This window comes from Calliopsis andreniformis, chromosome 5 (genome assembly GCF_051401765.1).
Source record: "Calliopsis andreniformis isolate RMS-2024a chromosome 5, iyCalAndr_principal, whole genome shotgun sequence".
NCBI classification, from domain to species: Eukaryota; Metazoa; Arthropoda; class Insecta; order Hymenoptera; family Andrenidae; genus Calliopsis; species Calliopsis andreniformis.
Genome location: NC_135066.1, coordinates 8,020,024 through 8,035,692, shown reverse-complemented (window position 1 = coordinate 8,035,692; position 15,669 = coordinate 8,020,024). Strand labels below are relative to the sequence as shown.

At 37.6% G+C, this 15,669-nt stretch overlaps 1 protein-coding gene across 1 annotated transcript in view; it reads left to right on the top strand.

Annotated features, from left to right (window-relative positions):
• The window catches only part of LOC143179356 (uncharacterized), a 165,692-nt gene that overhangs the window by 52,527 nt on the left and 97,496 nt on the right, over positions 1-15,669 (top strand). The window lies entirely within an intron of this gene.

Below are 15,669 nucleotides of genomic sequence, written 5' to 3'. Positions count from 1 at the left end.
TCCCATCGCTATCAAGCGTTTAACAATGTAATCTGCAGGTAAAAATCGTCATTGTTGAAGGGTTAAACTAGCTCCACGTTTGTGACAGCTTAACCAGAATCAAATGACCCGACCCAATCGCGAAAGTGTTAAGTAGGTCGTCACCGTTCATCAGCCTTTATTCCCTGTTACGAAGAGCAAGGAAGCGTCGAACGTTGAAAGCAGGGACCGCTCGCTGTCCAGTTCGCGCTGTGGACCCAGACGGACGTGAGTTTGCGAGGTGATTTCATCGCGCGAATGGAAGTTTATTATTAGATAATATAACAGCAGAGAGACCTTTAGCTGGCCAGAACCGTGGCAGAGGGAGGCAGGGAGAGGGCCCAGAGCTGACGCACGCTACGTGTAAACAGTTCGTGGGGCCTCGTGTTCGCTGTCCGAAGAAACCGGTTGTGACTTTGCATCCGTGACGTAAGATCGCCGATTAGGATCGAAGAGGGAGGGGGCGGGTTGAGGCCGAGCAAAAAACACGTGTGAACGCGAATTTATCATTCCCTGTCCCCGGCGTGCTCTTTTATTTTTCACCTGTTACCGGACCACCTCGAACGTTCCTTGTTTCCGTGCGCTCTCCTCGCGGATCTTCGTCCCTCTTCTGTGCATTCTTTTCCTTCCGCCTGCAGCGTCCTTTCGCCGACTTTAGTCGACTCGAGATATCGATGCGGGTCAAGTTCGGGAATCCGTGTCTGTGGCTATTTATGGGACTCTTCATGCTACTTTCAATTATTATTATACAGTAGTAGACACCAACTAACGTTCTTTCCACTTGTGTTTAACCTTTGCTCCCTCGCGTAATTACGTATCATTTGATTACTGATCGAAATTCAAATATCATTTAAGTCCTTTATTAGCTACTGCTAGGAAATAGCAACGAATGGGTGGAGTTGTCGATGAATTGCTTCAGAAAATATGTTAAGGATGACGTTTTAAGCAGATCTAGTAAACTATGAAGTTTTCTTTGTATACAGAGAAATTCGAAAATTTAAATTTGAATGTGCATAAAGAGCCAGTTTATTTAAACTGCTCCTCGATTATAAACAAACCGAACAAAAGATAACAGAACTATTTATCGTATAACTGTATAAGCCATTAAATGGGACATTCTGTAACATAGTGTTCGAGAGAAATGCTTTATTCATCTAATAAAACGCCTACACGTGAACGAATAATTATTTTATATTACTGTAGAATTACAAAAGACAATGTTGAATCACAGTAAGGGAGGAATAAAATTCAAGAGGAAACGAGGAAGTAAGTTTAAATTCAACTTGATCGAATTTTAATACTACAATAGAATCCTAGTATAGAAATAAACTGATCGAGATATCGATCCAGAGATATTTTCCATTAATTCTGGCGATAGGAGACGTAAAATGACACTTCAGTACATTGATACCCAAACCGAGATGCGATTTTTCTCTCTGAAACCTCATTTAAGAATTGCTATTAATCTCAACTCAACAAAATTCTTTTTCGACCAAACACTTATTGTGTTTCCTTATCGCGCAATAGTCACACGTCGAAACGTTCGAAGAAAAAGTAAATAAGTGAAGTCCCGCAGTAATCAACGAAAAAGATGTTTACGATGCGTTCGAGGCATCGGGAGTCATCGATCGATCCCTCGTTCCCGAAGCGCAGAGAACGCTGGCAATGACCTAGCCCATTCAGCCGGTCGTTCTCTCCCCGAAGGGATTAAGTAATCCGGTGGCTTCACTCGTAAAAGGTGAGGCACGTTTCCATAAATGTTTTTCACTGCCAATGGCACGCGCGACGTGTCACGTAGATCTCGGCCGACACACACGTGCTTTCCCTCGCGCGTTCTCCAACAGTGTCCCGGTGCACCGATTCATCTGATAAGCGGAAAACGCTGCAGAAAAACTGGCCAGCCGTTTCGTTTTTTCGTTCGTTGAATGATTTTGGTCACGTAGCGATGGACGGGCCGAAAATAATTCTATGATACGAATGTCTGTTTTCGTCGCTGTAAATTAGCTCAACGTGAAGTGATAAAATGAAATGAGTAGAAGCACATTGGTGTGCTTAAACGCTGCGCGGCTGATGTTCGTTGTACCTGATTATGGGTAAAAGAGTGAAGTAAAATTGTTTTTAATTCATAACAATTTCGCTTATTATTAAATATTAAAAAATATGTGAGTAATTTTGTAATTTTCTTCGTTTTAATATACCTTAGGAAAATTGAAAATTAAATGTAACTGTATGTGTAATAAATACATAGAATGTACTAGCACTGGTTAAGTGGAAAATCATATCTAGAAATGTGTCACAAGTCGAACATTTCAAGGACATCAAATATATCCCACGATGCAAAAACACACTCTAACCATTCTAATCTCGAATTTATTACTAAAGAAATTCGAAGTTACTTCTCAGCCTCTCGCGATTAAGGAACTACAAATTGTCGAAGAAAAAGTCGAAAGTCAAAGCCAGGAACACGAATGCAACGCAAAAGGATAAAGTCTAAAAGCAGGAAAAAAGTTTGTTCTTTCGTTTTGCATCGGGGAGTACATAAAAATCGTAGCTGATGAAATAGGCATGAGAGGGACAGAAAGATTAAAGAGAGAATGTTCATCGCGTCAAGCCGAACGAGAAAGACTGCTTAACATATTCATCGTGTTCCCTCTCGAGGCACCGCGTTAACCACCTGTGGCGACACAAAGATCATCGGTGTCGAGGAGATAAACATCTCGAGAAGTGGCTATTCGCGGCGGACAAACGGCAGGAGTGGAGCTGGTGCAGCCACGGATCACGCATAGGTGAAAGTCGTTATCTGTTACATTAACGAGCACCCAGGGCGTCGCGAGCGTCGAGAGAGTCGACGAGGAGCCGCTTGCTGTCGGGGGAATTACCGTGGCGAAGTTGCCTGGGTCATTAGAGTCGGCCATTTGCCGCGATTACGTTTCGAGTAACGGAAGTCGTGACGAAATCTCCGACATTCGGGCTGCTCGAGAACGGAGTGTGACATTCGGTGTTAAGTTTCGCTGATCCTCGATTGTTTATTGAGCTGGAGTATAGAATCAGGGGAGCTGACTAACTGAGTTGCCTAATTCAGACTAGTCAAGTGATACTTGAATTCAGGCCTCTTGAATTTCGAACGTATAACTTCAATTCAAATGTATAACATGTAACACGCATTTGCGTCAGATTGCTTGACACCATTCAAGATGTGCTATTTCGAGTCGAGGAAAGTTTATAGAATTTTAAATTCACTTGTCCTTTGAATACAAGGAACTTGAAATCAAGCAGCTTGACTGATGAGAACAAGTGGAGGAATTTGAAAGGATATTTTAAAGAAATAAATAGAAAGCTCACGTTGGTAAAGGGGTGTTTATTTAAATAATTTGAATTCAAGTTGCTTGTCTAATCTGAACAAGGTCAAAGAAAGAAGTTGGTACTATAATATCAATTATTAGAGACGATAATGAAACCATGAATGATTGATTATCAGAACACTTACAATATTCACACAGCAGAAAAATTACAGTTCTTTAAGTGAGAAATAATTACTCCATTGCGATCTCTGAAGTATTGTCTTATTAGACTGTGTTGCATTAATTGAAACACATAGTTTATCTAACAAATCAATACACTCTTCTATTTTTGATATTTAGGTACATATTATACTAAAATGTGGTACATTTTTCTTATTCCTCGTATACTTATTCAAAATATAAAGCTTATAAATTCACATTACACTGGTATCTGTACATCAATCGCAGTCACAATAATATAGTATTATGTCACGAAAAAAGTTCCACGCTATTAATCCATATCGCATGATAAATGTTATACATCGACTGGGTTAGGGAACTTTCCACTTTAATCTACATTGTGCTTTTTCTTTCCTGCGCGTATCAATTTCCAACCGTTCGCTATTAAACTATTCTGCTGTCACTCACAACTTTCTTCGCGGCGTTAAAATGACCCCAGCAATTCAGTAAATTAGGAACGGCCAGGTTTCGAAAAAAATCTCAAAGTAACGTTAGTCGCGGCAGATCGAGTTAGGTAATGACTCAATTCCTCGCGCGCTCGCCCATTCGTTCGCTCGAACTGCAATTATTATCGTCTCGCGTGTCTCGAATTCGAGTACCAGGAACGCTTCCATTCTGGGCCCGAAAATCAGCCCGCAGCGTTTGCGTAAAGCGTCCCTCGGTTAATCCTTAATGCACGGATCGCATGACGCCGAAATTCCGGTCGAAGTGGGACCCAAAACCACCTATGTTGCTATATACGTTCTCTTTCGCGAGCTCTCATGTGACTCGTGACTGTGGGAAAACAAGTGTCAGTGAATCACTTTGTCGGCTGAATCAAATTAAGTATCTTTGCTGGGAAGTATAATTCGACTTTTCAGGACTTTGAATGTGTGTGCTGTCACACCCTCGGAGCAAATATGATTAAATCAGCTGATTTTGTCACGTTTTCAGTATATATTCTAGTATATAAGTATATATTCTAGGTGTATAATTGATCTTCGATGTAGATTTGAAGTACAGAGTTTCTCGTTAATCGTAACGACTAAAACTGTATAAATTAACTCCAGAAGAAAGCTAAATGCAAAAGACTGTTGAAACGTAACTAGAGAAATCTCACTTGCAAGTGAGATCATACTTTTAAAACTAGCGGTAACTAAAAGTCAGATGAGAAATGTCGTCGATTTACTGCATGTTTCAATAAACAACGTCAGTTACCTACAATTAATTAGCCTACTGCCGATCTGACACCAATTACCTAACAGTAAATAGTATAAGTACGATTGGAGTATAAAATAGAGTGCTTCACCAAAATGAAATGAAAGTATGACGAGTGCTTCGTCAAAGTGCTATTCCAGGGTTTAAATAGACTAGACGTGACGAGAACAGAATGCTACAGTCCATCTACGGATGCCTGTGTCTATAGATAACTAGGTGAATAACTTATCTCTGATGAAGCTGTTACAAAACCCTTATTAACAAGATGCCTAGTGACTAACAGAACATTAGCAGCTAGGTGGGCATTGAAATGTACACCAGCAGGAAATACGGGCCCATCCAATATCAGAATCGGAGCGATTGCGAGAATGATATTTCGAAACCGGTAGTCGACAGTTTCCGCGCGCGTTTCTTCATCAAGCACGCGCTAATGAAGGTAAATATCGAGATTACGCGAAGGGAAAGGAGGCAGGCAGCAAATTGTCGCGTCAGCCGAGGATCACCGTACGCTCTATCGACTTCGATCCCCGACTTGAACCAGCTCCGGTTGACGTAACGAGTGGCAGAGTCTCGCTTTCGTTTCCGTTCGAGGCGCGTTAAAGGACGCATAAACGAGCCGTTTCGCAAGGGACGAGCGTTATGACACGGTACTCTGATTTGCATCCAATTTTTCTCTCCTCGCTTGTCTTTGTCCCTGCTGTCGCTGAGGAAAGCGACTTTTTGCGCGAAACACGCTCGGCGAGAATCGAATGGTTGGCGGCTTGCGAAAACGTCACGATCCGCGACTCTCGATGACGCCAGCCACGTCAATTCGAGATACCTTTGACCAAGCGTGGTTTGTTGAAACGATCGATGACTTCTGTTCCAGCTATCTCTTGAATTTTATTTCGTTTTATTAGTTTAGCGATAATACTGCACGAAATCCTTAGAGATAGCGAAAAATAGAATTCGAGAACTGAAACTTCGACTAGGGTTTTCGTATTAAAGTTAAAGACACTAGGATGCAGTGCCTGTGCATGTAAAACTGTTATCTTCGAAATAAGTTGAAGGTGTCTCGACACGTGATGGGTTTCTTACGAATCCTGACAGCGCTCGAAAGATGCTTTGCAGCTGAATCTTGCTTTAGTAGCGACCGAATAAATTTTGGGCGAGTTTACTGCCAGCTAGCTGAAAGAAGGGCTCGTTTCCGCGCGGTATACGTTTCCGTAAAGCGACGTGTAAATCGACTCGTTCCTCATCGGTTAGCCCGCCACGGTGTTGCGATATAAAATAATAAAATCCAGCAACGACATCGTAAAACTTCGAGTCGAGCGGTAAAATCTCTGGAAAAGCCATCAAACCGACAGAAAAGGGGGAAAAATGGCAGCGGAGAGACCGTAAAAACACCTGAACTATCGATCACCGAAGCTAGACGATCGCCAGACGGTCTGTCTGTCGAAGGGAAAGACTTTACCCCTTCCCTTAACCTTCTTTGACTTTAAAAAAATGCAAACATCTCTTTTTTTGGCCGACACAGTTTTTAGTAGTTTCCCTGTAGCTTCTTTCCATCGATTTTGGGTCGTTTAGGAAGTTCCTTAAACTTTGAAGCATTCGATGGAGATCGAAGGGTTGTACATACGATTTGCTTATTAGAGCAAATTGTAACGTTGACACAATTGATTTTAGGTACTCTTTATACTTATGTGTATTAACCCTTAACTGGTGCAGTACTAACAGGTAATCCTCTCTTAAGTCATTTTAGTCATTTTAGCTTTATCTTGAAATTATTATATCTTTTACTATCACATATTCTTATTTCTTAGTTTTATTAAAAATTTGCTTCCTTGTTCCCTCTTTCTCTTATGTTTTGTTTTATTATACATAAGTCTTTTCTCTAGCTCTCGACTTTCTTTTCACATATTTGTACTAATAGGTTACTACGATTCTATAATAAAAAATAATTAACAGCAATGTATAAAAAAGTTTCACATTGATTTAGCATAAATGCTGTGACCGATATCAAGTTACTTAATGATTAAAATACTTGTTCAGAAACGTAACTAGATAGCCAAACAAGTTCTTTCATTTTTAACCCTCGGACAGCGGACTGTTTTACATTCGTGTGCAACGTCAGCGAACTCAGGGTCACTTTTGACCCAGCGTGCACTATTCGGGGATTAAAGTTCTAAATAGTAAGAATATTTGCGCAGTTTAATTGAACTAGTTTCATTGGTCAATATGTCCACCTTCACGTGGAATCATATTTTCCCAGCAAGGAAATGATTTATAAATTTTCGTAAAATTTAGAATTTTTATTATAGCACAAGGAATCTTATTTTAATTTTAGAAGTGATAAAACTTTCTTATGAATGACATCTCTTTTTATCTAACAACTCAAATTTGTAATGTGTTCGCATAGCAAACTTTCTACATGAATGCATATACACAAATTTATTTTGCATATTAGTGCTCATAAATAATGGAACGCAACTTCGAAGAAAAAACTGCAGTTTCTCATAGTATAAACGATGCTGAATGACTTAATAGAACACTGTCGTTCATCTACGACTGACATAGCAGAGAATGTATTGAAGACATTATGCAGCAAACGAAATGCATTTTCTAACTCGTTTGACCCCATCGTTACGTCATATATTGTATACGCTTGTGGAAATAGCCACGCACTTAGAGAAACGTAGAAATACTTATGTAGTAAAAAGCAGAAATCAAATTACAGGATATCTAAAACAATGTTAACACTTACACAAAAGTATGTTTTTAAAAGACAAACATCCACTTGTTTACCATCATCTCTATGCAAATCCTACATATGGCTGTCAAGATTTGTCTGCAACATGATGTGCATCCGTGGTTGTAAGGCAAACCAGCATACATCACGTATTTTTATTTTCAGAGGGATGGACATTCGAAATTTTGAATCTCTAGTTTTTATTGTAGACTTGCGTTTGCGTATTGTAGACTCTGTACAAAATCTAGCAAACTATTTGCTTGCCAAAAGTTCATACTATAGTCACCTTTAGCGAAGTATTTGCTCGCTAAAAATTCATAGCATCGTTATAAAGTTTAGTCCCTGCAAATTTCAAACTAAAACCTTAATTTTAAGTGAAGTTTACAAAAAATACCAACGACTATGTACTTTACCCCATCTCGTATTTTTTGAACCCTAATTGAGTAGCCCTAATGAACTCATTTTCCGTCCCTATCGCCAAAATCGGTCGTAAGCCTCGAGCTAGGGCAGAGGAGATAATAACAACGAAACCGAATCCGAATCCCTGTCATCGTCGTCTCATCACGAAGCCGACAAAAGGCTTAACCAGAATTGTTAGTTGCGTTTTTCTCTCCCAAGCAGAACATTTTGGTCGATGAGTACGACGCCTCGGGCTACCATTGTCCCGACTCGAAAGGTCCCGAAACGGGACACCGAAATTCAAATCAGATGCACCATCGGCAAGGTCGTTATGTCACCAGGCTACTATTAGCAATTTCAAGGGGATCTACACGCGTCATAGCCGGTCTCAGAAAACGCATAATCTTGTTCCTCTCTCTCGATTTTGAAAGTCGCGAAGCTCAGGGATTTCTGAGGTAGAGAGGAGAGCGAGATGCACAGCTCCTTTTTTTCCTGGAATAGTGTTTTCCTGGTTTAAAATTTTGCGATGACGACGAAATTGTTAGGAGTGGGTCCCAGCAAGCTCTAGGACTACCTATGGTTCCAGTAAACAAGATAATGCCACGAAGACTGAGACTCGATTAGGCAATGAGTACCTGATATGCTAGGATAATGGAGGAGGAAGTGATATTGAAAGATTTAGGAAGGATAATTTGGAATTTTCTAGTTCGCCTTTTTTTCAGTGTCTTATGAGAAATAGTTGTAGGTATTTATTCTACTTTGGAATGTTTTCTGTATTGTACAGTTAATGTTGTACTTAATTGCAACTGTGTTTCATATATTTTTATGTTGTATTCTCTCTAGAAATTCTTTCTTCTCAAAAAAGGAACATATATAAAAAATAGTATAGTTGTTTGATAAAGATAAAAGATAAATTAATTATTTTCAGTAATTTTTTCGTTTATAATACTTATGTACGTAGAACAAACTAAAAACTAAAAGTGAAAAACTTTGTTATCTAGTTGATCCTCCCACTTGGAAACGATCATTTTATATGCACTAACCCAGTATTTGATCTAGGTTGATTTTACGGTAATTTATTCAGGTTCAGCTGCTAAGATTATCAGACGCGCTCAGTACTTCGTGGAATAAGTTAATTTATGTTAATTTATTAACTAGTACTTAAAAACCTCTTTAATTAAGGTAATTCATGCTTGTTATAGAATATTTACTAAATTAGCAGAATTAGTAAGTTTCAATGAATTTTAGAACCAGCCACGATGAATTTAATTAAACTCAGGCTTAAAATATTCAAATATTTCTAACTTTTAAACTCTGTTGTCAGGATATTTAAAGAATATTTAAAGATATGTATATGCTTAAATGAAATCATAGATTACTCAAGTCCTTATAACGTAGTTCGAAATTCATTTTGTTTACCAATCCTGCATAATATTTCCCAATTTCCATTTTCCTATTGAAAGTATCAGCTCTATAAGAATTGTCTCTAAAAAACATAAAAGCTTCAAACATTGTCCAAAAGAGTATCGAAATAACAATTAAAGACGAAGATAAAAATCTAAAAATCCCTCCGAAAGAGGAACGTCCTTCCTGTGCAATCTCGTTGATTAACTAATCTTTACGATTATTCTGGAAGTTATCAAGACTTAATTCAGCTTCTCCACGTATTTCACACTTATCACAAATTCCCCCATTGAATGAAATCTTCGCTTCCACACGTACAAGCTTGCACTCGACCCGATCTCGATTTTATATCATTCTAGTTGAGCACACGCGCTCCGTCGAGCATCGAGTCCCGATAGATCGACCGTTCTTGACATTTTACAGCCGGTCTTTTGCATAAATCACCGTGTAGCAGGTTCACTTCGCCAGTTTTTGAATTCGCCCAGTTCTTTGTAACCAATTCGACCGTCTCGCCTTGAAACAGATTGCAACCTTTCCATGTAATATGTAGTAGTGAAGCATTTCAAAACACTGTGGAACAGATCTTCACGCTCGACTATTGTACTCTGTCGTTTAGAGAAAGAAGGTAGTTACATATTCAAAAATTCATATTACATTCCGTGTGAAATTTTTTATATTCAGAATTCTGAGGTTGCAAGGCAAAACGACTTAAGTCACATGTTTTTTTTTTTTTCGAGATATTGGCGTTTAAATTTTCAGCTTCAGTACTGTCTTATGGACTTGTGTCTTCTTGAACCCTTATTTTTAGGTGAGACATTCTTTTAATGCTCTTTTTTCTTTCTGAAAATATAGATTTTATATTTTAGATGTTAATTAAGAGTTTAATTCGAATTTTTTGAAAATGTGATACAGGTCGTTTCATCTTACAGCCACAGAGTTTATTGCACGGTTTTCTCGTTCCAAACATTTGGGTTCTAGAGATCAGTTGTGCTCTTATCAATGGAATTAACGCGAAAAATGCATCGAGTAAATACGCGCAGAGGCAGGATCCTTGATCCTTCCGACTCGATGACGTCAGGATCGCTCTCGATAACGATCGACTGAATATTCATGAAAGTCGCTGGGACGAGCACAGGCCACGGTGTCGCTGTTACGACAGAGATCCTAATGGCTCTGAAATGAGCATCGTAATGATAATAGCTAAACAGACTTTATCCCCAATTCTATTCCTTTTACAACAAGGAAGAAGCTTCTTCTTGTACAGCTTGTCATTTGCTCTGTTTCTTTCTAACGGTTTGCGGCTACCTTTTTTCCTCTTCTTCGACATTTTACCATTTCCTCTTCTTCTCCGTGACTGTTTATAACCCTTCCTTTTTCTTCTTCTTGGATATGTTATCATTACCACCTTCTCTTTGTGACAATTTGTGGTTGCTCTTTTATTTCTTCTTTGGAAGTATCTGTTGCTGGGCTTTTCATTCTTTTTTATACATTCAATTATTTGGTCTTGTTTCCTTGTAGGTATTGTAACTATCCCTCTTTTCACGTTGTAGCCTTTTCATCTTGAATATTCTATTTGTCCTACTTTGTACGTATTTTGTTATTCTTCTTCTATTTTCGATATTCTGTGGTCATTTTCCTCAATCTTCTTCTTGAATTATCTAGTATTTTAGCTTTCCTCCTGTGATTACAGAGCAGCTATTGTGTTTCCCCTTTTTTGAACATTGATTACTTTTCCTTTAAAATTCTATTGTGGCCACTCGTGTTCTTGTTCTTAAATACTTTAACATTGTCCCCTGTTTCTTTGTTATTTTTTTAGCCATTTTTATTTCCTTACCATTTGCTCCATCCTCCTTTTCTTATTATCTTGTGTTATAATCTTTTCCTTTTTAATGGATACATCTTAAGTACCAACTTTCTTACCTCCTTTCTTAGATCTTATCGATTCTTTTCTCTTCCTGATAAGGTAAAGCCATTCTTGCTCATCTTTCACTTGAACCTGTCCTAATTTTCTCTTTTCTTCGTGATAACTTTTACAACCGTCCTTCGTATCACTTTTGAATATTCTAATATCTAATTTTTATTCTTTTGTGTATTCTGATTCTCATTTTTCTCTTTCTGAGCACCATCCCTTAGCTTTATCTTCACAATAATGCCTACAGCAAATCATTTGTTCAAGTACACAGTCTTTTATATAAATTTAATTTTTAAACGTTGTGAATTATTCATCTTGGCCTCTCATTTTTTCTTGCTTTGTCGTTTTCAAAAATCAACCTGTTGTTTCTTCTTCGCGATGACAGCAAGGACACTGTGATTTTTAAGAAGCGAAATTTTCAAACTCTTACGTGAATTCATTAATGTTCCTACGCGAAAGAGGCGCTAGCTCGTCGGATCCCGGCTCGTTTCGACGCAGCTGGTAAACAATTATAAACATGTGTCTCAATGGAGACAATTGCCGCGCTCCCACGACTATTAGCCGCATTTCCCGCGGGCCTAGGTTCCGTAAAACGGGGCCCCTTTCGCGACACTACTTATTTGAATATTTTTCAGTATTCATCGATCGTTGCTGAAATTGCTACATAGCTGTCTCTAATGTACATTCCCATTTAATTTAGGTTGGAATTTAACACCCCGTTTACGGAGGGCGTCATTTTGACGCATTTCGCATTTAATGAGGAAAATTACGTAAACTGTTTACAATTTTCTTCTGTCACTTATAGTGACTTTTATCCAATCAACGAGACAGATATATATCCAAATTCATTTTGTCCAAAACCTTCTAATTTTGAAATTCTCTGTACAGTATACCTATTTCTATAGATATACGTCAATTTGACGCAATAGTAAAGTGAGCATTGATGCTAGTATTGATGCTAGTTCTATTTTAATTTTTAATCATCTCTTCCTATTGCAAATAAAGATACAGTAGAAGTTCTAATAATGCATCATCTGAGAACTATACTGTACATAGAAATATACTACTAACTAAAAGTATCTAGACGTTTGTTTAACTATGTTTGACAGAATGTAATTTAAATTCTAAAAAGAAGATTCCAGGAAGAAATCACGGGGGATATTTGATTAATAGTAGCATATTTAAGTTTCTGTTGGAAAGTTACGAAATGAATCATTTTTAACTTGTTTCTTTCGAAAAAAATGATGGAACTTTCTTGTGTCTAGATGGTATCAGGTGTCCAGATACTTTCAACCGATAGTATATGTATATCTATACTCTGGTTTTTAAACGTTTCACATGTGGTACCTATAAAGTTAATTACCTGTTCGATGACTGTAATAAGGCGAGTTTGAAGAAAAAATGTTTACGAGATAAAAATACTTTAACTAGCAATAATATCATACAGAATCTATGTAAGTATATATTATATCGCTCGAATAATAACAATAATGAAAAATAAACATAATAACGATGGTATTAATGTATGTCAGCACTCGGAACTGTAACTTTAGGAAAGGAGCTGGCATGGTGCAACGCAAAAGGAGAATGTAATTTCATTGACTCGATTAAATTGATAAGAAACTGGTACAGCTTGATCGTTAAAACATTATAGTCACAGACTGTTGCTTTAACTTGCATCGTTTAAAGAGCAAGGACTCAGTTTTCGTCGGAACACCCGAAACGATCTTGTTGTAATTCTCACTGAAGTTGCGCGACGCATAGAGCATCGCGGGCTGCGTGACATCATGGCACCATTAATGACTCCGACGAGATGAAAACGCGCAAACGACAAAGTTGACGCATACGAGTCTTGTCGAGGACGACTCGAACGAGCTTCCGTGTGTGGTTCACCAGAAACGCGATGTCTCAGCTTCTAATTGAATCGGTGAGTTGAAGAATAATGCAAGTCCAAAAACAAGGTTTTAAGATAAGGTAAGAGACCCTATTACTGTGCCTGAATCTATTACTGTGCTTCACATAGATTTTATGTGGAAAACACAGTAATAGGTTCAGGCACAGTAATAGGGTCTCTTACCCTATTACTCTCTCTTGCCCTTCTCTTGAAGGATCTCTTACCCTTACTCGATCCCAACGTGTAGTTCTACATATTTTACATACATATTTGGACCTTAGACCCAGAGTGTATGAAGTCTACTTGTTTTCTGTGCGACTTAAGGGCTCATTCTTCAACTCGGCCATTCAGTTGTAGCTTCAAGAATTGATTACTAGTCTTTACTTGCTATAAGTTCATGACTGGTTACTAAGAATACTCTTATAGAGAATATGTTATAAGTTTCTGGAAGTGGAAATAAAATAATCATACCAAGAAATGGTACAAATCTACGAGACGCTGACAATAGCAAGCAAATACTGTATTTGGAAAATGAATTCTCACTGTGCTGTTTCTGTTGATGCAAATTGCTGTTTATTATTACTGTGGTTCACATTTTGGGGTTTCCTGTACGAAGTTTGTATGTTATACTATTTAGTTGTGGTATTAATTATAGCATACTATTCAGCTTTAATGATTCGTTGCTTTTGTTTCTTTGCTCTCAATTTCTATATTGTTCTATACTCTATTGTATCGTATTGTTTGTACTGTACTTTATATGTACTACTGTATTATACGTACACTAATTAGTGTTTGTTGTTTATAATCTCGTAGAGGGTTACATAGCGTGAATAAAAGAAAAAAACTTTTGGTGGAAACGATTCCTTATGTATTTAGTATCGATGCAAATATGTTTAAAGTTAGCATGGCATAGCTTAGCTTAGTTTTAGAAACAATTATTTGGCCTTAAAAATTCATTTTTCTTTATGACTTCGAGTCTCGTATTCAGCGAGAGTGTCTGCCTTGGGACAAACGAGAGGGAAGGTGGTCAGAAAGCTTACTTAACTGCCTCTAATTTGCATCGTCTCGAAAGCAACGAGTAAAATGTTAATCATCCACAAATCTCGTTTTGTAAACAGTTGAAAACGACTCTGCATCCTGCATCGTAGCGGTAGAGGGAGAAAAAAGGAGAAATATTGTTCTCCAGACGAGATGGCAAAAAGAAGCTGAAGAAATAATGCGTCTTGTTGATATCCGGTCGGATTACATTCAGTCTAAACTTAGCAAGGTTTTTTCTTTCCAGTTTTCGTGCTTAAATAGTATCTGGGTTTGGTGAGCACATAACATTTTCAAGTTCTCCTTTTCTATCGCTAAGGGAAAAAGTCGACGGAGTTCTAACTTTTTACAGAATTTTGCTGTTTTTTAAAACAATGATAAAAGAAAGACTGAAAGCTTAATTTAAGTTTTTTGATACTTCATTTTCAAACGGAATCAATTGTAATTACACACTTCTCTTGATTATCCAGCTAAAATGAATTAACTTGATATTTTTTAATGTTCTTAAGAAAGTGCTTAAAGTGTTCCCAAGTACAAATAAGCAATTTTTGAGGTCAATTTATAAATTGATAATTAAATTCTGTTTGATCAAATGTGAAATTGAAAGCAAATGAAAGAGCAATTGCAAGAAATAGAGAGGTAGTGACGAATTCATAACAAAAAATCAGCTACATATTATAATATGTATAGTAGCTAGAAACAGAATTAAGTGACCTATAAATCAAGCGTAATTATTCATACGTCAATGCGGATAATTGCAAATTGTGGGTTAACGGATTCACCTTAGAAATTACTATCGAAGTACTACTGTTCAGCACGCATAATTCTGAAAAGATTACATAATACTAGTATGAAAGACACTAAATTTAAAATAAACGTTTAAAAGTTTACTGTTGTACACTATTGTGCATAAGCATTTGAATAGTTTCACATTATTGGAATTACATACATTTTTTTATTCGTACTAACTGATATCAAATATTAATCTCATCAGTATCTATAAACCTTATACAATAATCATCTGAAATAAGGTCTGTAGCCAAAACTATTCTAGGGAATTTTATTTGAAGTGTATTTCGTACATTTCTCACTATATGAAAGCGTCTAAATTCTTATGCACGCTAGTGTAGGAACACTGCATAGTCTCAAAAGACTTCCAATTTGTATCGCTCCTTCATGACTTTAGGATTCTCCTTTTTCGCTTTACGAAACAGTCTCCGCTTTAAAGAAAGTCGAATCGCAGGCTGTAAAAACGGACGGGAAGCATTAGGAGCGTTAAACGAAGGAAGCTGCAATGAATTACGTATCCGATCCGTTTCCTGTCGGTAAAAGAAAAACTATCAGCCTTTTGCTCGTCTCTGAAAAAATAAAATTCAATTACTCATACTCGAGTTACTACTCGACCTGATCAATTTGCAATTTTAAATGACTGCTCGCTATCAATAGCTAGGTATATGGTATATGTTTTTCAGCGTTGACGATTCTTTGCTTGTCTTGTCTTCCATCGATACCCATCAACTTCCGTCGATTTCAGTCAACCTTATTTGATACAACGGGAGAT